The sequence below is a fragment of the Lutra lutra genome, chromosome 2 (genome assembly GCF_902655055.1).
Source record: "Lutra lutra chromosome 2, mLutLut1.2, whole genome shotgun sequence".
NCBI classification, from domain to species: domain Eukaryota; kingdom Metazoa; phylum Chordata; class Mammalia; order Carnivora; family Mustelidae; genus Lutra; species Lutra lutra.
In genome coordinates, this window is record NC_062279.1 from 50467720 (window position 1) to 50487159 (window position 19440).

The 19440-nt window shown below is 37.3% G+C and overlaps 1 pseudogene; it reads right to left on the reverse strand.

Annotated features, from left to right (window-relative positions):
* Nucleotides 1–1164: 1164 nt before the first annotated feature.
* On the reverse strand, nt 1165–19086 carry LOC125094050 (glucose-6-phosphate 1-dehydrogenase-like; annotated as a pseudogene).
* Nucleotides 19087–19440: the final 354 nt, after the last annotated feature.

The following is a 19440-nucleotide window of genomic DNA, read 5'->3' on the forward strand; positions in this document are numbered from 1 at the left end:
TGTGGGTGTGGTGCACAAACAATGAATCTTGGAACACTGAAAAAATAAAATAGAATTAAACAAAACAAAACAAAACAGCCCTTGACTAAGCAGGAATGGCCTGTTTCCTAGGTCTCTCCCTGCCCTCTGAGTACAAAGGCCAATTTCAGATTACACTTGGGAAGCTCTGATTGCAAACCTACACAGCCTCCCGCCTAAAAGTTACATCTGTGGTCACATAAGTCTTGTTTGAAACTGTTTCTTTTAAGAAAAAATAAATGGTTTTGCTTTTTTTCTGTTTATAAATTTAATGGCAATAGATTGTGGTGGGTCATCCCAGCTACTGCTTCTGCTTTTCCAGTGGCAAGGGGGCCACTAATGTATGGAGCAGGGTGGGGGTGGCCACAGAGTGGAGAGCTCTAGTGGTGGGAGGCAGCTACTGATACAGAGAGACATCCAGGTGGCCCAAGACAGAGGGATTGCTGGGTGGCACGAAGATCTCTTCCAGCTAGTGCCCAGGAATACGGAATGTGACCTCGGCGCCAGTGGCTGCCGCGCCCTCTCACAGCCTTTGATAAGCACCTCCTCATGGATGCTCTCACCTCTTCCCGCAACTTTTGTGGAGCCTACCCACAGCCAGGAGGAATGTGAGCAGGCCACTGCCCCACTGAGGCCTACTCATTCCCTCCCTGTCACCTGATCATCCTGTTCTAGGATGAGAAGCCTGGGATGGTTGGAAGAGCTGCTCCTCTTTCCTTCCATTGGGGCTCAGTGCTGTGGACAAAAAACGACTCAGGCAGGGCCTGAGTGGCAGGGGGACAGTCATGGTGCAAGTCTTAGTGTTCAGCGGTTGAGGAACATAATTGGACTCAGACAGCAGCTGCAAGGGGCGGGCAGGGTTTGTTAGCGGCCTGCAACCTGAGGCTGAGGGCTAGCTAGGGTCTGGAAGTCCTCTCAAAGTGGAGTTGGGAAGTAAGAAGGTGGGAAGGGCACAAGATAGGGCCAAGGAGGGGTGCAGGGGAACCTGTGAGAGTTAACTTACTTGGAGGTGTCTGGGTACTGGAAGCCCACGGCTCTGGGCTCATCCGCCTGTGTTTGCAGGGCGTCGGCTGCCCTAAAGTAGGTGATGGGCTGGGGCCTCCTGTGCAATCCTGTGCAGCAGTGGCGCAGGCCTCCGAGAGCAAGTCACTGAACATAAGTGCATCTGCATCCCACAGAAGTCATCCAGGATGAGGGCTTGCATGCATTTGGGAGTTTCCCATGCCTGTACTGGCTACCATAAGCCAGGTCCAGTGCCTACACCTCGGGATTGAAGACCATGCTGGACTTTTTGGCCATCGTTTTGGTATGAGTGGCTTCATTGGGCTGCACGCATATCACCAGCAACTTGGGCTTGCATTGCTGCTAGAAGCTTGTGGCTACCTTGGGAACAGCTGCACCTCAGCTTTGCGATCTTTCAGAACTCTGCCACACAGAGAGACGAAGGGCACTCATTCTACCTTTTTGTTCTCTACACTGTGAAGGTGGCAAGGTGGACCCACGGGACACTGTGGGGTCATTCAGGTATGCTTTGGTGGCCTCATCCTCTCCCTTGGGGTTCCGCACATATTGGTCGAGGAGCTCATTGTTCTCCGGTACTTCTGAGATACATTTTGATACCTTGACTTTCTTATTGAGGATGTCCTCTGAGTTGATGGAGGCAGGCTTCTACATGACTACCAGACACAGCATCTATAGGAGGTCGTTTTGCATCACATGATGACAAATGCATCAGAATAGCCCCCTGTGGCCCTCAGTGCCCAAAAGTTCCTTGAAGGTAAGAGTGATGTTATCCTGCTTACAGATGGGGCCAAAGATCCTAGTGGCAAACATTGGTACCATGAGGTTCTGAGCCACCTCTTTGACCATGTAGGGGTTAATGTGATAGATTCCTTCCTCCTGAAATAGGAAAGAGATGTGCTTGAATCGCTGGCAGTCCCTCAGGAAGGGTTAGCTCCATGCTGAGGCAGTTCCAGCCTTTCTAGATCATGTGGGTCTGGCAGATGTTCTTGGTGACAGTCTGAGTGACAGTTCTTGGTGATAGATGGCATGGAGTAAGGTCAAGCAGTAGTGACATGTTGGCCTGTGGCCCTTGGTGGAGGGTGCTCATGTTGCTGTTGATGTACTTGTAGAAGACCACATTATTGTACTTGCCAATCATGGAGTTTTGGGCAAGGAATGCCTCCAGCTTAGGTTTCTAGAGTGGCTCTGAGAAAGGGCTCATACTATTATGCAAACAGGCTGTACATTTTGGAGTCCTTATTATTTTCCCTGTGACCTCAGTTCCCTGGTTGATTAAATTAAAATTATTAATTTGCGTATCTCTAGCTTTTTCCTTCTTTTAAAGGTGGAAACTGTGCTCATTCTTACTTAGTACTGTATAAGCTGAAACCGGTAGCCTTATTCTTTTATTTGTAATAAGCCTTAAATGATTTTTAGGTACCAAGTATCATGTAGTCAGATTGTTAGTGAAATTCTGAAATATTTATACTATATATGCTATAATTCTGGCAGTTGGCATGGTTGTATTTTTATAGTTTTCAATTAATATTGTAACGGAGAATTTATGCCACTTTTACTCTCTTAATACCATGAAAGATTGGAGTTCAAAATTATTTTAAATGTGTCAAGTTTAGTGTTAGATTGTGTTTGGCCTGTGAGAGAAAACTTGGCCTTATGCGTCTTGTGGCATTAGTTGAGAAAATGAGAAGAAATTTGAGAGGTGATAGAGAAGTTACAAAAGCAAAAAATACAACTGGCAAATGATGACTGAAATTGTGAAAATTGAGGTGGGTATGGTTCTTATGTGGAAGGGATAAGTTTTAAAACTAACTTGGACCAGGTCAAGTGTTTGCACTGGAGAGGCCTAAATATTGTTATCTTAAGAAAAGGAAATAACTGGAAAGAATGCTGGAGAGTGTTGAATGTTAATAACACCCAAGTCCCATGGAATAACCTTCTATAGGGAGGAGAAATTGTTGGCAGATGCTGAATATATATTGAATGAGAGTTTAAAGTAAGCTTGTTAAAGTAACAACACTTTCTGGAAAACAGGCAATTTTGGGGGGTTGCATAAAGACATTTGGACATAAATAAGCCTTTGAATAAAACTAACCAGTTTTTGGATATACTATGATTTTTGTCTAGTATTAGTGTTTTTCTTATTCCAGGTTTTAGTGGATCCTAGATTAAGTAATTATTTGTCATATTATTCTAAAGTACATTGTCAGCTTTCTAATTTTGGTTTAGCGACAGTTTGCCTCATTTTACAATCATGAGCTGGTATATTACTCAAACTGAGGAAGCTATTTTATTTGTATAGAAAGTAAATACTCTAACTTAAAATATATCAAGAAAATTAATTTGCCTAATATTTAATTGTCATTCTAGAGTTATCTGTTGGTATATTCTGAGTTAAAATAACATCTTAGGGATGCCTGGGTGGTACAGTTGGTTAAGTGTGAGACTTTTTTTTTTTTTTTAAGATTTTATTTATTTGAGAGAGAGAGAGAGTGCTTAAACAGGGGGAGGGACATAGAGAGAGGGATAAACAGATTCCCCACTTAACAGGGAGCCTATTTTGGGGCTCCATCTGAGGACCCTGAGATCATGAACTTAGCCAAGTCAAACACTACACTTATCCAACTGAGCCACCCAGGCCCCCAAGTGAGTGAATCTTGGTTTCAGCTCAGCTTATGATCTCAGGGTTGTGAGATCAAGCCCTGCATTGGGCTTCACACTGAGCATGGAGCCTGCTGAAAATACTCTCTTTCCCTCTCCCTCTGCCCTCAGCTTGGGTGCTTTCTCTCTCTCTAAAGAAAAGCAAACAAAAAAAACATTAAACACTTCATGTGACTAGATGTTATTTTGTCTAAACTTTTTCACTTGTTTTAAAAAAAAATACTAGATATAGTGAATGCATTAGGCATAAAATGATGCCTTATACATTCAATTTTGGAAAAAAATTGGAATTAACATTTCAAAACACTTTTGTAAACCAAGAAAATACCCTTTCTTTCTAATCTCCCAGAAGATAATTTGTCTGTAATAGGTCAAAATCCATTACACTCTTTTAATAAGTCTTAAAAGACAGAAATACTAATAAAGAAAAGATATTTTTGGTAGAATGACAAATATTAGCAATCATTTGCCATTGGGGGATGGAGTATTAATTCTAGAGCCTGTCTTGGTCCACAGAGTCATTTTTCTTTGAGTTTTTATACTGATTATTGCTAATTCTTAGGAAAAATTATTCTCTCCACCTCCATTTAAACATCTATTTGTCTTTGACCTATGGATCAACTAGCACAGAAATATTTCTGAAAAATCTGCTGTATCAAGCCAAATGGTGGTTACTGACTTGGCCATTTTCCACTCACTTCTTACAGATGTTAGCTGGCAACAAGCCACATGTTGGGGTTTTGTGATGGGGAAGCAATGATTATGACATTGAAGAAAAGTATGTAGGAGTATTTTGGAATATGTCAATACTCATGTATTGGATCTGCATTGTATACATGGATCTGTTATATGTTGTTGGGGAGTGGATTAGTTTTGCTGTAATAAACATCACAGAACAGGTGATTGAAGCAACAGAAATATATTTTTCACAGTTCTGGAGGCTAGAACTCCTAGACCAAGGCATCAGCGGGATTGGTTTCTTCTTCCTTTCCCCTTTTTATAAATGGCTGTCTTCTCTCTGTGTTTTCCAGCGCCTTTCCTCTGTGTCTCTGTGTCCTAATCTCCTCTTCCAATGACACCAGGCATATTGGATTAGGGCTCACAATCATGACCTCATTATAATTTAATTATTTTTTAATGGCCTATCTCCAAATACAGTCACATTCTGAGGTACTAGGGGTTAAGGACTTCTTCATATGAAGTTTAGGGAGACACAATTCAATGCATTACAGGAAGATAGATGAAGTGGCTAGAAAACGTATAGATCTGTTACTATTTAGCTGATTATCATAAAGTGACTATCATTAATTTGTAGGACACATAGGTGTTATAAACATTTAGTTTCCAAAGATAAAGTTGTGTTGTAAAATACATTTATTTACCTATGCAGAACATTTCCGCACTGAATACCAGGTAATTTCATTCAGAAAAAAGAGTCTGAAAATGAAAATTAATCTATATCACTGGTAAGAAAGCATTTTCTATGGGCAAGACTACATGTACTTTTCAAAGGTTGCTGCACAAGTTGTCTCTTATCCTTTGCACTTGAAATACAGTGTGAAGTCTGGCATTTCTAAAATTTTCTCACTTAGCAGCTGGTAAAAACAACCATCCTTAATAGTAGGTTTAGAAATAATCCATGTAGTGAAAAGAACAAAAATCTGATGATTTTACTTAGTAGTTGTGTAACTGTAGGTCATGAGTTAACTTCACATAGACTTGGTTTAATTATCCCTAAGTGAAGAAGAATTGTATCACCTTTGGAAGACTCTAGGTCATGATATCTCAACTTGAGTATGTTGACATTTTGGAAGGGATAAATCTTTGTTGTGGGGGCTGTCCTTTTATACTATGCTGCTTAGCAGCATATCTATCCTCCACCCACTATAAGCCACTAGCACAGTCACTTTTATCTTACCACTATTACCACTCTTATCACTATAAGCCACTAGCACAGTCCTCTTTCCCTTACACTATCTGTAGATATGGCTAACTGTTCCTCTGGAAGACACAATTACCTCTAGTTGAAAACCACTATCTAGCTATTTGGAAATAAATATTTGTGTCTGATGAGAATGACAAAGATTGCAAAAGAAGTGGTACAATAAAGATAGTCCCACTAAAGCTTTAAAAAAATTTTTTTCCCCTAAATCCTCTCTAACCAAGAGAAAAGCCTAAAATTTTCAAGAAAATTATTAGAGAGTATATTTAGAAAGCATTCAAGATTTTGGCCAAAAATCTTTAGAGTGCCGTAGATACTGATGGGCTTATGGAGAGGACTAGATATGTTATCCTACTTTCACATCTCCTTATTTGGCAGAGATGCCGCCAATGCAGTAAGTTTAAGAAAAGTATAGGAAAAAGACACATGGGAGAAAAAAAAATCACAGGCAGAGGTATTTATTATACGTATAAGAACTTTAGTACAAGAAAGGAGAGTTTTATACAACTTTTGCAAGTGCTCATGGGCCCGCCACCAATGATACCAGCCAGAAGCATTAAAGCAGGTTGTTCTCAAGAGCTATCTGGAACCCCCCTAAAACTATAGAAATTGTTTATTACACTGAGGATAAGCTTCTCCTTTTGTTATGAAGAACTTCAATTTAATAAATTTGCCAGTGTTGACTGCTGTTTGCCTACACTGCCATCTTGGGGGCTCATGATGTCTACATGATTAGAAAGAGCTACCTCTTCAGGATGCCAGTTTGAGAGGTTTCATATGGCTATAAATACCTTGGTACTCATATTTTAAAAATCTATGAAAATATCTCTTTCTCAGCTCTACTTGTTACCAAATTTTCAAATATGTCATTTACAGGTCTCTTACTCTGATGGTTACTTTTATGTGCCAGTTTGGCTAGGCCATAGTGCCCAGATATTTGGAAAAACATTATTTTTTTTATTTTAATTTTTTTATTATTTTTTAATTTATTTTTGGAAAAACATTATTGTAGATGTTTCTGAAAGGGAGTTTTTGGGAGTAAGATTAACATTTAAACAGATTAAAAAGGATTTTGAGGAAAGTAGATTCCTTTTGTAATGTAGGTGGGCTTCATCCAATGAGTTGAAGGCCTTAATAGAACAAAGACTGCCCTTCCCCCAAAAGAGGAGGATTTCTGCAAAATTGACTTCCTGCGTCTCCAGCCTATCCACTCTCCCTGAATTGTCAACCTCCGTAATCAAGTGAACCAATTCCTTAAAATAAATCTTTTTTTCTCTCTCTCCATATATATGTGTATACATACACACATGCACACACACATCTGTCCTATCGGTTCTGTTTTTTTAAAGAACCCTGACTAAATATAGTTATTTTCTAATGAATCAGTATAAATCTGTACTTCTAACCATTTTGTCTTAAAGGCATACTTAACCTTAATACCTGTAGATTTGTCAAATTTCTGCACACAGAAAGAATTTCTCTTCTCCATTATCCTTCAGAGAGACCCTCAATGGGGCTGTAAAATCACAACTGTTCTCTTTCTTGTGGTCCCACCATACTAGGCAGAACTACATTTGAATAAGTCCTTGTCTGGGATATGTTGCACATATCTTCTTTTATTCTCTTAATGATATCTATTAATGATCAAAAATTACTCAATTTAAAATAGTGGAAATGGGGCAAGTCCCTCAAAACAAGCATAAAACTGTACAAAATTATTTTTAAAAAATCAGTGCATTAGAAATCAACCAAACATGATAAGAAGTTGAGAAGCACTTACACCTGAAAACTGCCAGTGAGCAGTTTGTGGCTTTCTTGTCTTGATACTTTCCCATCTTGCTACCTTACCCTTATTTCCAGCTCAGGTTATAGAAACCTGACCTCTTTCTAAGTGGAGGGGATAGACTCATTTCACTGCATCTGATGGGGCAGCTAAAACATTATTTTGGAAGTGAGAGGGCTATAGAAAGTGAGTTAATAATTTCTCTATGCATTTCTGGCTGACTAATAACTGGATATATGCTGGAGACACCAGATAATATAGAGAAAATTGGAAGCCTGAGGAAATTTGCAAACGTGTTGAACTATTGAATGTGACCCTCAACCACAATCAACTCAGAGAGCAGATGGGGGAAGCTTTATTGACATAAATGTTTTAGCATAAATACTGTCCAAAATACTGTCTGCTAAGCTATATAGACACAGGGGAGATACCTGGGATTACGAGACTTAAACAAATAAAAAAACAGAATAGTAATATCTGTAGTTGTACGTTATGGGTAACAAAATTTCACATTTGAAATCCAGGCAAGATAATTGCTTACTAAAACCAATAATATTAAAAAATAAAACACAATCTAGAGATTTTATAAAACAAAGGTATATACCTGAATGATTCTATGCAGCGATTTACTTAGAAATCTGAGGTAGTACAATAAGACAAAAAAGGAAAAGACAGATTGGAAATGAGGAAAAAAAAACAACTTTACCTACAGGCGATATAATTATGAAAGTAGTCACTCCTAAGACATCTATAAAATAGCTATTAGAATTTTGGGTGACTTTAGCAAGGTCATATATATTTATAAAAGATAATAGGTTGATATATAAAATATCAATTGTATTTATTATAAACAAAAAAAAAATCCAAGGACACATTTTTGAATGTTTTATTTACATGGTATAAAATATTTAGAAATAAAATTTGACATAATGGAAACACAAGATCTGGGGGTGCCTGGGTGGCTCAGTTGGTTAAGCATCTGCCTTTAGCTCAGGTCATGATTCCAGGACCCTAGGACTGAATGGGATGGAGCCCAGCATGGGGCTTCCTGCCCAGCAGGAAACCTGCTTTTTCCTCTCCCTCTGCTGCTCTTCCTACTGTGTTCTTTTGATCGGTCTGTCAAATGAATAAATAAAATCTTAAACACACACACACACACAAGATATGTATACTGAAAAGTACAAATCAGTACTGAGAGATACTGTACAGAAGAATATGAGAAAAAAAAAATACCAGAAGCTTAAAAGATTCATTAAGCCTACAGAGAGTGGGTGGAATGAGATGGAAATAGTGGAGAAATAAGAATGAAATAACAGGCATGAGAAGTGGAAGACACTTCTTAGCATTTCTTTTTTATGCCTATGGTTGTTACAATCATGGAATTGTGTTATATATCCCAAAATAAATAATGAAAATCAACAAGTTTATGGAGGAAGCCCAAATGGAATGAAGTCAGTAACACATAAATCTGTCTTATAAATGAGTAACGTAATTATACCCTTGGGTTGGGGGAGGAAGGAACTAACTTAACTAATGTTGGAAAATATTTTAACTGTATATTGTAAAGTCAAAGAAAAATGAACCAAAGACAGTATGAATTATAGTTAGTAAATTTGATTTTCACAGAGATATGAGCATATCTGAAACCAATTTATGCATATACTAGGAAAATTAGAAATTATTAAGAAAATGTATTGTGGATAATGAGAGCCAGTTTTCTCACTGCCAGGAAACAAGTAGAAAGATGGAAAATTAGAATAAACCCTGTGGAGTTAGATTGGTATTGGGGGTACTGGTATGAATGCCTGGAATGCAAGTTTGTCTGTTTTTTAATATATAAATATTAGTTAAAGGGATGAAATAGATGTATAAATGTGTGTTAGGATACATAGATATTTAGCTTTACCTGTTGAGACTAAATGCAGTGACACCTGAAGGGCAATAATAAATCTAAGACCCAGGTTGTATTTATAAATGTCATTATCCAGTTAAGTGCTATGATTCTTTGAAGAGATGCTTAATTTCAGTTCTGGGGCAGGGAAAGTCCAAGATAAGCCTCGGACATCTTATGGGGTCAGCAAGTAAAAAAGTACTCAGAAATGATGGAGACATTTTGAAAGGACACAGGAGCCAACCTGAAAGAGTTTCTAATTACCAAAGCTGGAATAATATGAGAAAAAAATAAATAATTATAATATTAGATTATAACTTATAAAATAAGATAAATATCATTTAATTATGCTGACATGAATTTTAAAATGGGGAAGAAAGAGTCTCTCTTCCCTAAAGTAAAATTCTAATTATTAAATGTAGAAGTAATGAGGTTAATAAGAAAATCACCAAGGAGAACACTTCAGTAATACATGCTATAGGCAAGATTGATGGATGGATTTTAAAATTAATTGGGAGAAGTGTGATGAGAAATGAGATATTTGCATAGCCTTGAAATATATCCCCAAAAGGTATTTATTAAAGGCAAACCTATACAACTTTTCATGAAGAGACTCAGGCAGACCCTAGTCACACCGATTGATTAAGGTGGTCAGATGTGTTGACACTGTGTACTCCCTAATAGGATGCACTGAGGAGGGCACAACTCCACTTCTGTGGCGTTGGTGTCCATATGCATAACCCCATCTGAACCGTGAGAAAAACTGCAGGCCACCCTAAACCAAACATTCAGATATTCTAAAACTATTTATTGAAAAGAATGTTTCTGTATTAAATTACCTTGATTCTGTCAAAAATTTGTTGACCACAGGGCTGTGTATATATATATATTTCTGGACCCTGTTCTACTCCTTTGATATAAATGTCTGTCCATATCCATACCACATTATTCTAATTATCATAACTTTTTAAAGTCTTGAAATCAGGGTAAGTACTTCATATTTGCTCTTTATTTTGAACATTTTACTAACTAATCTCAGTCCTTTGGATTTCCATGTAAATTGTAGAATCAGCTTGTCACTCTGCATGGAATATTTGGGTAGACATATGATTGGGATTACATTGAAACTATAGAGAAATTTAAAGAGTAAAAATCTTTAAAATACTGTTTTTCAATGTGTAAAAGGTAACTATCATTTTTTTCTTTTTTTAGGTTTTTAATTCTTCGCAATGATTTGCTGTTTTCATTGCGCAGGTCTTGAAAATACTGTGTTAACTTATTGCAAAGCATATCATAGTTTTGATGTTGCTATAAATTGCGTTTTTAAATTTAAGATTGTTTGCTGCCAGTATATAGGAATCAAGTTGATTAATATATTGGTCTTGATGTTGGCACCCACAGTAGGATCGCTTGTTAGTTCTAGTAGCTTTTTTGAACAACATTGGGTGACAACTGAGTCTTTTTCTGAGACTTATAGCTACAATGGTGGCTAAAATACTGCAGTAAACCCCAAAGTCCAGGAGGCTTTTGTCTTATGCAATACAGTGTTGCCTTTATTTCAGGAGAGGAAGGAATCAGGCTGCTTCTCTGACTGCTTGGTTCTCCATTACTTTTAACTAAAGGAGTGTCTTCAGAATTAAAACTCAGGGCTCCTGGGTGGCTCAGTGGGTTAAAGCCTCTGCCTTCGGTTCAGGTCATGATCCCAGGATCCTGGAATCGAATCCCGCATCGGGCTCTCTGCTTGACCAGGACCCTGCTTCCCTTCCTCTCTCTCTGCCTGCTAGTGATCTCTGTCTGTCAAATAAATAAATAAAATCTTGAAACAAACAAACAAAAAAACTCTGAGCAAGCTTTGCCTGAAGATTTCTTCTTGTTTCTGCCAAAAAGAATTGTGTTCATTAGAAAGTGTATGACTTTATAATGTGTAACTCAATGTGTTATCATGATGAAAATGAGGGTCGAACCAGGGTGAGTCAATCTGCCTTAAACAGTGGCGTCATCCTGAAAGAGACCTGGCTGTTACTTTTCTATTTGAAGCAGACCAAACATATGACCTAAAAATCGGGCACTCCAGGATGCCTGGGGGGCTCAGTGGGTTAGGTCATGATCGCAGGGTCCTGGGATTGAGTCCTGCATCAGGCTCCTTGCTCAGCAGGGAGCCTGCTTCTTTCTCTGGCTGCTGCTCCCTCTCTATTTTCTCTCTCTGGCAAATAAGGAAATAAAATATTGAAAAAAATCAGGCACACTATAAGGATGATATTGATACATTTCTCTGTTTTCAATTTGGCCCCAGTCTATTGATAATTATAATTACTGGATACTCCTTACAAATTCTGAAAGGGTATTTTTATTAGAATTTTAGTTTTTCATTATGTTGGGAGTTTAAGTTTTTAAGCTTTTTCTTTCTTTTTTTTTTTTTTTTTTTTTAACTGAAGAGGGGGTAGAGCTTCCATCAAGAGAGCTGGTTTCTAGTTTAGACATGTATGTGGTGCTTGGTACAAGGCAAGTTACTAAACCTCACCTAGAACCTGCAGGGTTGAATAGAAGTTAAAGGTATGAGTAGGGCAAAGAGTGTATCAGGATGAGGGAAATATATATACAAAATAAAAATTTGAAATAAAAACTTCTGTCTCCTTGTTAGTTCTCTTGCTGTATTCTATGTATCTTTAAGCCTCTTAAATAACTTTTATGAGAAAAAGATAAATAAGAAATTGAATGAGGGGTGCCTGGGTGGCTCAGTAGGTTAAAGCCTCTGCCTTCGGCTCAGGTCATGATCCCAGGGTCCTGGGATCGAGCCCCGCATCGGGCTCTCTGCTCTGCAGGGAGCCTGCTTCCTCCTCTCTCTCTCTCTGCCTGCCTCTCTGCCTACTTGTGATCTCTCTCTGTCAAATAAATAAAAATAAAATCTTTAAAAAAAATTGAATGAAATTATAGTATATAGATTTTATCCTTTAAATTGAAATAATAATTCATTTTTATTTTATTAGAATTTTGGCAGATAAATTTTCTTTTTTTAAATTTTTTTAATTTATTTTCAGCGTAACTGTATTCATTGTTTTTGCATCACATCCAGTGCTCCATGCAATCCATGCCCTCTCCAATACCCACCACCTGGTTCCCCCAACCTCCCACCCCCCACCCCTTCAAGACCCTCGGGTTGTTTTTCAGAGTCCATAGTCTCTCATGGTTCACCTCCCCTTCCAATTTCCGTCAACTCCCTTCTCCTCTCTAACTACCCTTGTCCTCCATGCTATTTGTTATGCTCCACAAATAAGTGAAACCATATGATAATTGACTCTCTCTGCTTGACTTATTTCACTCAGCATCATCTCTTCCAGTCCCGTCAATGTTGCTACAAAAGTTGGGTATTCATCCTTTCTGATGGAGGCATAATACTCCATAGTGTATATGGACCACATCTTCCTTATCCATTTGTCCGTTGAAGGGCATCTTGGTTCTTTCCACAGTTTGGCGACCATGGTCATTGCTGCTATAAACATTGGGGTACAGATGGCCCTTCTTTTCACTACATCTGTACCTTTGGGGTAAATACCAGTAGTGCAATTGTAGGGTCATAGGGAAGCTCTATTTTTAATTTCTTGAGGAATCTCCACAAGTGGCTCTCCAAAGTGGCTGCACCAACTTGCATTCCCACCAACAGTGTAAGAGGGGTTCCCCTTTCTCCACATCCTCTCCAACACATGTTGGTTCCTGTCTTGCTAATTTTGGCCATTCTAACTGGTGTAAGGTGGTATCTCAATGTGGTTTTAATTTGAATCGCCCTGATGGCAAATTTTCATATAAAATATTAAATAATGACTTACTGGTCAGTTAATATTGTATATAAAATATAAGGTGCTTAAAAATAAACCATAAAATAAAAAAAATATTATTGCTGATATATGACATTTCAATTATGGATTAAACATGTTTTTATATATTCATCTGGAGACCTAATCACTATAATATGTTTTCAGGGAGAAAGATGAGTTTTTTTGTTTATTTGTTTGTTTATTTGTTTGTTTTAACCTACCAACAGAGCATGCAGGTAGCACATTTCCCTGTGACAGACTCACTAGTATTAAGATAATAATACTTATCCCATTCTGTTGGTTCTGGGATGAGGAGAGAGCCTTGTCTTAGTAGTTCTTAATCTGAAAAGGTACACTGATGGGGCGCCTGGGTGGCTCAGTGGGTTAAGCCACTGCCTTCGGCTCAGGTCATGATCTCAGGGTCCTGGGATCGAGTCCCGCATCGGGCTCTGTGCTCAGCGGGGAGCCTGCTTCCCTCTCTCTCTCTCTGCCTGCCTGCCTTTCTGTCTACTTGTGATCTCTCTCTCTGTCAAATAAATAAATAAAATCTTTAAAAAAAAAAAAGGTACACTGATAAATTCATTAGGCATTTGTCAGAGACCCTACATGTGTTGTATTAAAGTTTATTATTTTGTTTTTAAAACAAGAAGCAAGCATACAATGGGATGCATCATGATCATGTTTCCCTCTGAAATAATTATTTCTGTCTGAGTGAACAGCCTAAACATTAGGCCTAAACCACCCTGCTGAGGTCCACAGTCCACCTGATGGCCTCTATTTGCAAGCATGGCCATGTACTAATGGCAGCAGTGACCATCTGAACTGTGCCTCCTACCCATCTAACCCTGCTGAAAGTCCTGTGTGGTCGTGCTATATCCTTATCCTTATTTTATAGGCTATAGAGAATGTGAAATCAGGGAGGTTAATGACTAACCCTGATGTCTATGAATCTCAGTTAAGAACCCTCTTAGTGGGGATCTAGTGCCTACAATTGTAACCTCTGCACTTCATTGCCTCCAGCATCACAATATGAAGCTTCTTAAGGGTCTTCTGATGTTTTCAGCCCCCTATCAGTGAAAGCAAATTTATTTTTCCAAGAAGCTTATTATTTTCAGCTCACATGCTAGTCTACTTTCAAGGATAATTAACTTATATTGAAGTTTATAAGTTTCCACTGATTGTTTTAGGTGTGACATGCCTGGGAGAATTCATAGAGATATATTATCTGCATGTTGATAAAGAGCTTTTTTTTTTGTAAACATTGTAAGTTTAAAGAGAATCCTAACATTTTTCAACTAGAGAATTTCAGTCTTAGAACATAAAATCTGAATCAAATTTTAATTCATCTATTATTCTTTCTTTCTTTCCTTAATTCATAGTTAAGAAATAACTAGTGCTTTTTAAAATTGGGAGAATTTGTTCTTTTCTTCTTGTTCCCAGTGATTAAGAAATACTTTGGCAGAGTGCTCTATAAGTCTTATATCTCATAATCTTCTGACAATTAGATCACAGATGGAATGTTCTTTGCTAGATGTCTTATTTAACAAAAAATATTCTATTCCTCTGTTCTTGTTTTTTATGGCATCTGTTTTTCCATGATGGATAATAAACATCTTTAATAATTTTTATTATTTGATAAGAAACTATTTGGAGAAAGAAAATTTTAAGTGAAATATATTTGACAGACATGTTTGGTAATATTGGCTTTCTTTGAATTTCACACACCTGACTTATTAATGTCCTATATATGTGTAGACAACTGCAGTTCCACTGCTAGTTGTGCTAAAGCTTTTGATGTTGATCTCCACCACATACCCCAAATGAATGGTGAAATTTGGTGGCAAAAAAAGGGAAACTATCTTATTTATCCCTTCCTTTTACTTCTTCTTTTTTTAAAGATTTTATTTATTTATTTGACAGACAGAGATTGCAAGGAGGCAGAGAGGCAGGCAGAGAGAGGAGGGGAAGCAGGCTTCCTGCTGGGCAGAGAGCCCGATGCAGGGCTCGATCCCAGGATCCCCAGATCACAACCTGAGCCAAAGGCAGAGACCTAACCTACTGAGCCACCCAGGCACCCTGCTTCCTTTTACTTCTTAAAGATTAACTCATTGTGTGACTAGTAGGTACAAAATTTTATGCTAAACAAACAAAAAAATCATGTCTGATAACTAGTTAATTATGTGTACTCCAAAGTAAGTTTAGTACAAGACAAAATGTGATTCATGTGTGTGCAGTTCAAGGAGTTGTAAGTTGTGAGTATGTGTTTAATAAGAAAATGATAAAAATTTAAGGAAATGATAGCATGCCAGGTGGGGCTTGGGAAAAAAGTATGATTTGTACAATCCATTTAATTAAAAGAAAATATTTTCAAAAAAAAAAGGAAAAGAAGAAAAAAAATATTTTCCATATAAATGAGTCACAGTCGTTATCTAAAGAAATTGTCAACTTATGGAAAGAAACAGAGACATAGATAGAAAAATACAGTGCAGTGTGTTAGTTTCTGGTTTAAAGATATATGTGGTAAGCTCTCACAAGGTTGAGGTACCAAGTATTGATAAGAACCTGAGGATGAATAGAAGTTAAAGATAAGAAAGTGTACCAGTATGAGGTATTACACATACAAAAACCAAAATGTGAAAGAAAACATATACTCAGCTAGCTGAAATAAGATATATATTACTTCAGAACATGAAGTGCAAGATTTGAGTGGAAGGAGAGGAAGCTCGTGAGGCAGAATATAAATAATGGTGTCAAAAATGCCAATGAGGCTATACTTTATTCTAAGAACAAGTGAGTCTGACAACTGAAGAGTGACATAATTAAATTTGTACTTCAGCAGAATCACTGATTAAAAGAACCCAAAATAAACGAGAGGAGGATAAAGTCTGTTTTGAGAATTCAGGTTCATGAAGAAAGTATTCAGAAAACAAAATGTCATTAGGTCCACAACAAAAATATTAAAATGGAGAAGAAAAGAAGAGAATTCCATTAGATTTCTAGGAAAATTATTGTCAATCTGGTATCATAAACCAACCAAAAATTTCAGTTAGGTTTTGGGTAGGAACATAGTTTTTCAAAAGTGGAACAACTCAAAAATTACCCTTAGTATATAGGGAAGTTACCATAGAATGTGATCCAAAAATGAGATAGAGTAATAGAAAGGAAGGAAGAGAGGGAGGCACAGTAAGGGAAGAGTGGAAGAAAGAAGAAATAAGATAGGCATAGGATCTAGGAAAAGGAGACATGATGGAGAGAGAAATAAAGAAATCCCCACTGTTAACAGTGAAGAGAATGGCCAAGATGAGAGAAAGGCAAGTCATACAACTCGGGTAAGAAGATAAAAGGCTCCTCAAGATTACTGTGGGGCCGGGGGAGAGAGGAAGCAATGGATCAATTACCTTTTGTGCCCTACCATATTAGGTAAGTCCCATAACTATTGACTGGTATTTAAACAAAACAAAACAAAACTAAACTAAATTAAAAAATGAAACAGTTAGTAACTTCAGAAAAAAAGATGATGGGCAAGAAGGAAAATGTAATGATATTGTACAATGTAAGTTGTTAATTGAATAACATTTACTAGTAAAATGATGCAAATTCTGAAATTTTATTTAACTATATATTTTAAACTAACATGAGGAGGAGAACAGAGGGGTCATGTGTTTTGGGAAAAGGGGACAATGATATGAAAGAGTGGAATTTCCCTTTTATATTTGGAAGACATTGGATACTGTATAATATTAGAAAACCAAATGGCATTTATTATTTAGCATTAAGAAGTGAATAATAGGAGAAATGTCCAGAGATGCACAGTGATTGACTATGAGACTAGACTTTGCAGGTGGAAATAGTAGGTAAGGTATTGATAATTCTTAAATTATCAATCTTAAAATTTTAAAATTAATTTTCAATTAATTTTTAAATTTTAGGCTATATAGAACTATTGACTGACTTTTTGAACTATGTATTACAATGATAAAATGAAAAATAAACAAATTTTAAGATAAAAGATGTATAAAGAATTAAAAATAAAGGACTTACAGGTTTATATGGTAACTATCATTCTGAAAGTTTGAGCAGTGAAGGATCAGAAATGGAGAAAATAGCTTGAAATGATTACCAGTTACTTTTAAACTTTTCAAGGATTTGAATATCTGAGCATATGTGGAGGCAGAGGAAAAGGAAACAATGGTTTTGGAAATACTAAGATAGAAAAGAAAATCCCCCTAATTGAACCACAGGCCCTGGAAGGCATTTAAGACTATAATATGCATATGCATCCTTTTAATTTTTTCTCTATGTTTTCTTCAACTGTTGTTTAATATTAGTAAGAAAAAATGTGCTACCCTCCTCTTTGTTTTTTCCATTCCACCTTGTTTATAAATAATAACCTTAAGCGTGCCATTGGTTTTAAATGTAGTACTGGTCTATATCTAGCTAAAGAAAAGTTACCAATTGAAGTGAAAATAGTTGTAAGACCCAAGAGTATCATTTGATGTATGTAAAAGATTTAGAAGACAAATCTAAATGCAGTATGTAGGGTGAACATGAAAGAGAAAAGTAGTTCAAAGAGATGGTTCTGACTCGTAGGAAAAAGGCTTTCCCTGAAATCATTGAGGAGAGACTTGGAAGAAACTGAGGACAGATACTGACTTTATATTATAGGAGAAAGGTAAAAGATTGTAGAAGAGAGAACTTTTCCAAATGAATTTTATGCTGTATTTCTCCCCTAAATTCTTGCAACTTTAATGTTCCTATAAAGGCTTCACATTTTGGTTATAAGAAAGGGGGTTCCCTTGAGGTTTAGCTTTTCAGTTTTCCTACAGAAGCTCTTCATTTTGTGATACTTAGGAAGATTGGAGGCTTTGTTTTTGTTTTTGTTTTAAGATTTATTTATTTATTTATTTATTTATTTATTTATTTGACAGACAGAGATCACAAGCAGGCCAAGAGGCAGACAGAGAGAGAGAGAGGAGGAAGCAGGCTCCCCGCTGAGCAGAGCCCAATGTGGGGCTGGATCCCAGGACTCTGGGATCATGACCTGAGCCGAAGGCAGAGGCTTTAACCCACTGATCCACCCAGGAGCCCTGGATTGGAGGCTTTGTATATCCTTTCTTTTATCACTTCCCTTGAGAAAACTATCTCTTACCCTCTGTTCTTCTCCAGAAGTACTGAAAGAGTCTTCTGCATGTCTTGTGATTTCCTTCTTTCAAAGTAAAACTGACTATCCCCAACATCATTCTCAAAACAAAGAAAATGGCTGTACTTTTAAGTCAAAATAAATCTTACATACTTTCTTCAGAAATCTTCACTGCTAATTAATCTTAGTTATTTTTCACAGGCCCACACTGCATACTTGAACAAAACTTTCATTACTTCCTGTTACCTAAGAATCAAGTTAGAAGTTGTCTTGTTTTCTCTCAGAAGAGTCCTAATAGATAAACCAGTGCAGATTCATCTGTTAGCACGTTTCTCTAGGGTACAGGAAGATGACTTGCAAAACAGGTTTGTTGACACCAAGAGATGTGGGTTCCCATCATGGCCTTTCCTTTTATTAAATGTGGCCTCAGGGATGTCATTTATTTTTTTTTTTTTAAGATTTTATTTATTTATTTGACAGAGAGAAATCACAAGTAAGCAGAGAGGCAGGCAGAGAGAGAGGAGGAAGCAGGCTCCCTGATGAGCAGAAAGCCCAATGTGGGGCTCGAACCCAGGACCTGGGATCATGACCTGAGCCGAAGGCAGCGGCTTAACCCACTGAGCCACCCAGGCGCCCCAATTTTTTGTGAGGACATAATATTACTTGCCTCAAAGGAGATGTTGGTGTTGTGACAACTGTGTCCTTCTTGAGGGTTGATGTGCAGTCTCTTTTATTTTTATTATTTTGTTTCTGCATCTGCCATGAGACCTCATACCTACTAGTTAAATCAACAAATGGCTTTTCCCCTTGACATGCCATGACAGGCATGAATGATCATGCCTGTCACATATAAATGTGGTGTCTGGCACAAGTTGAAAGTTCCATGAGAAACATGCCTTCCTTTCCTTCTTGAATTATCTATGAAAAGGCTAATGGCTAGTTTACTTTGTTTTACGTCTTTGAAAAATTATATTATCCCTTTTTGGCCTAGCCTAACAGGCTTTTGAGGTGATATTCTTCATATGAAAAAGTACGAGTAAGGGTTTTCAAGGATTTTCATTTTGTATTATTTAAAAAGCATACAATTGTGTTATAAACTGGAGACTGCCCCAATTATTAATAAATAACCAGAGATCTGTTCTTTTCACCTGACTTTGTATATTATATACATAA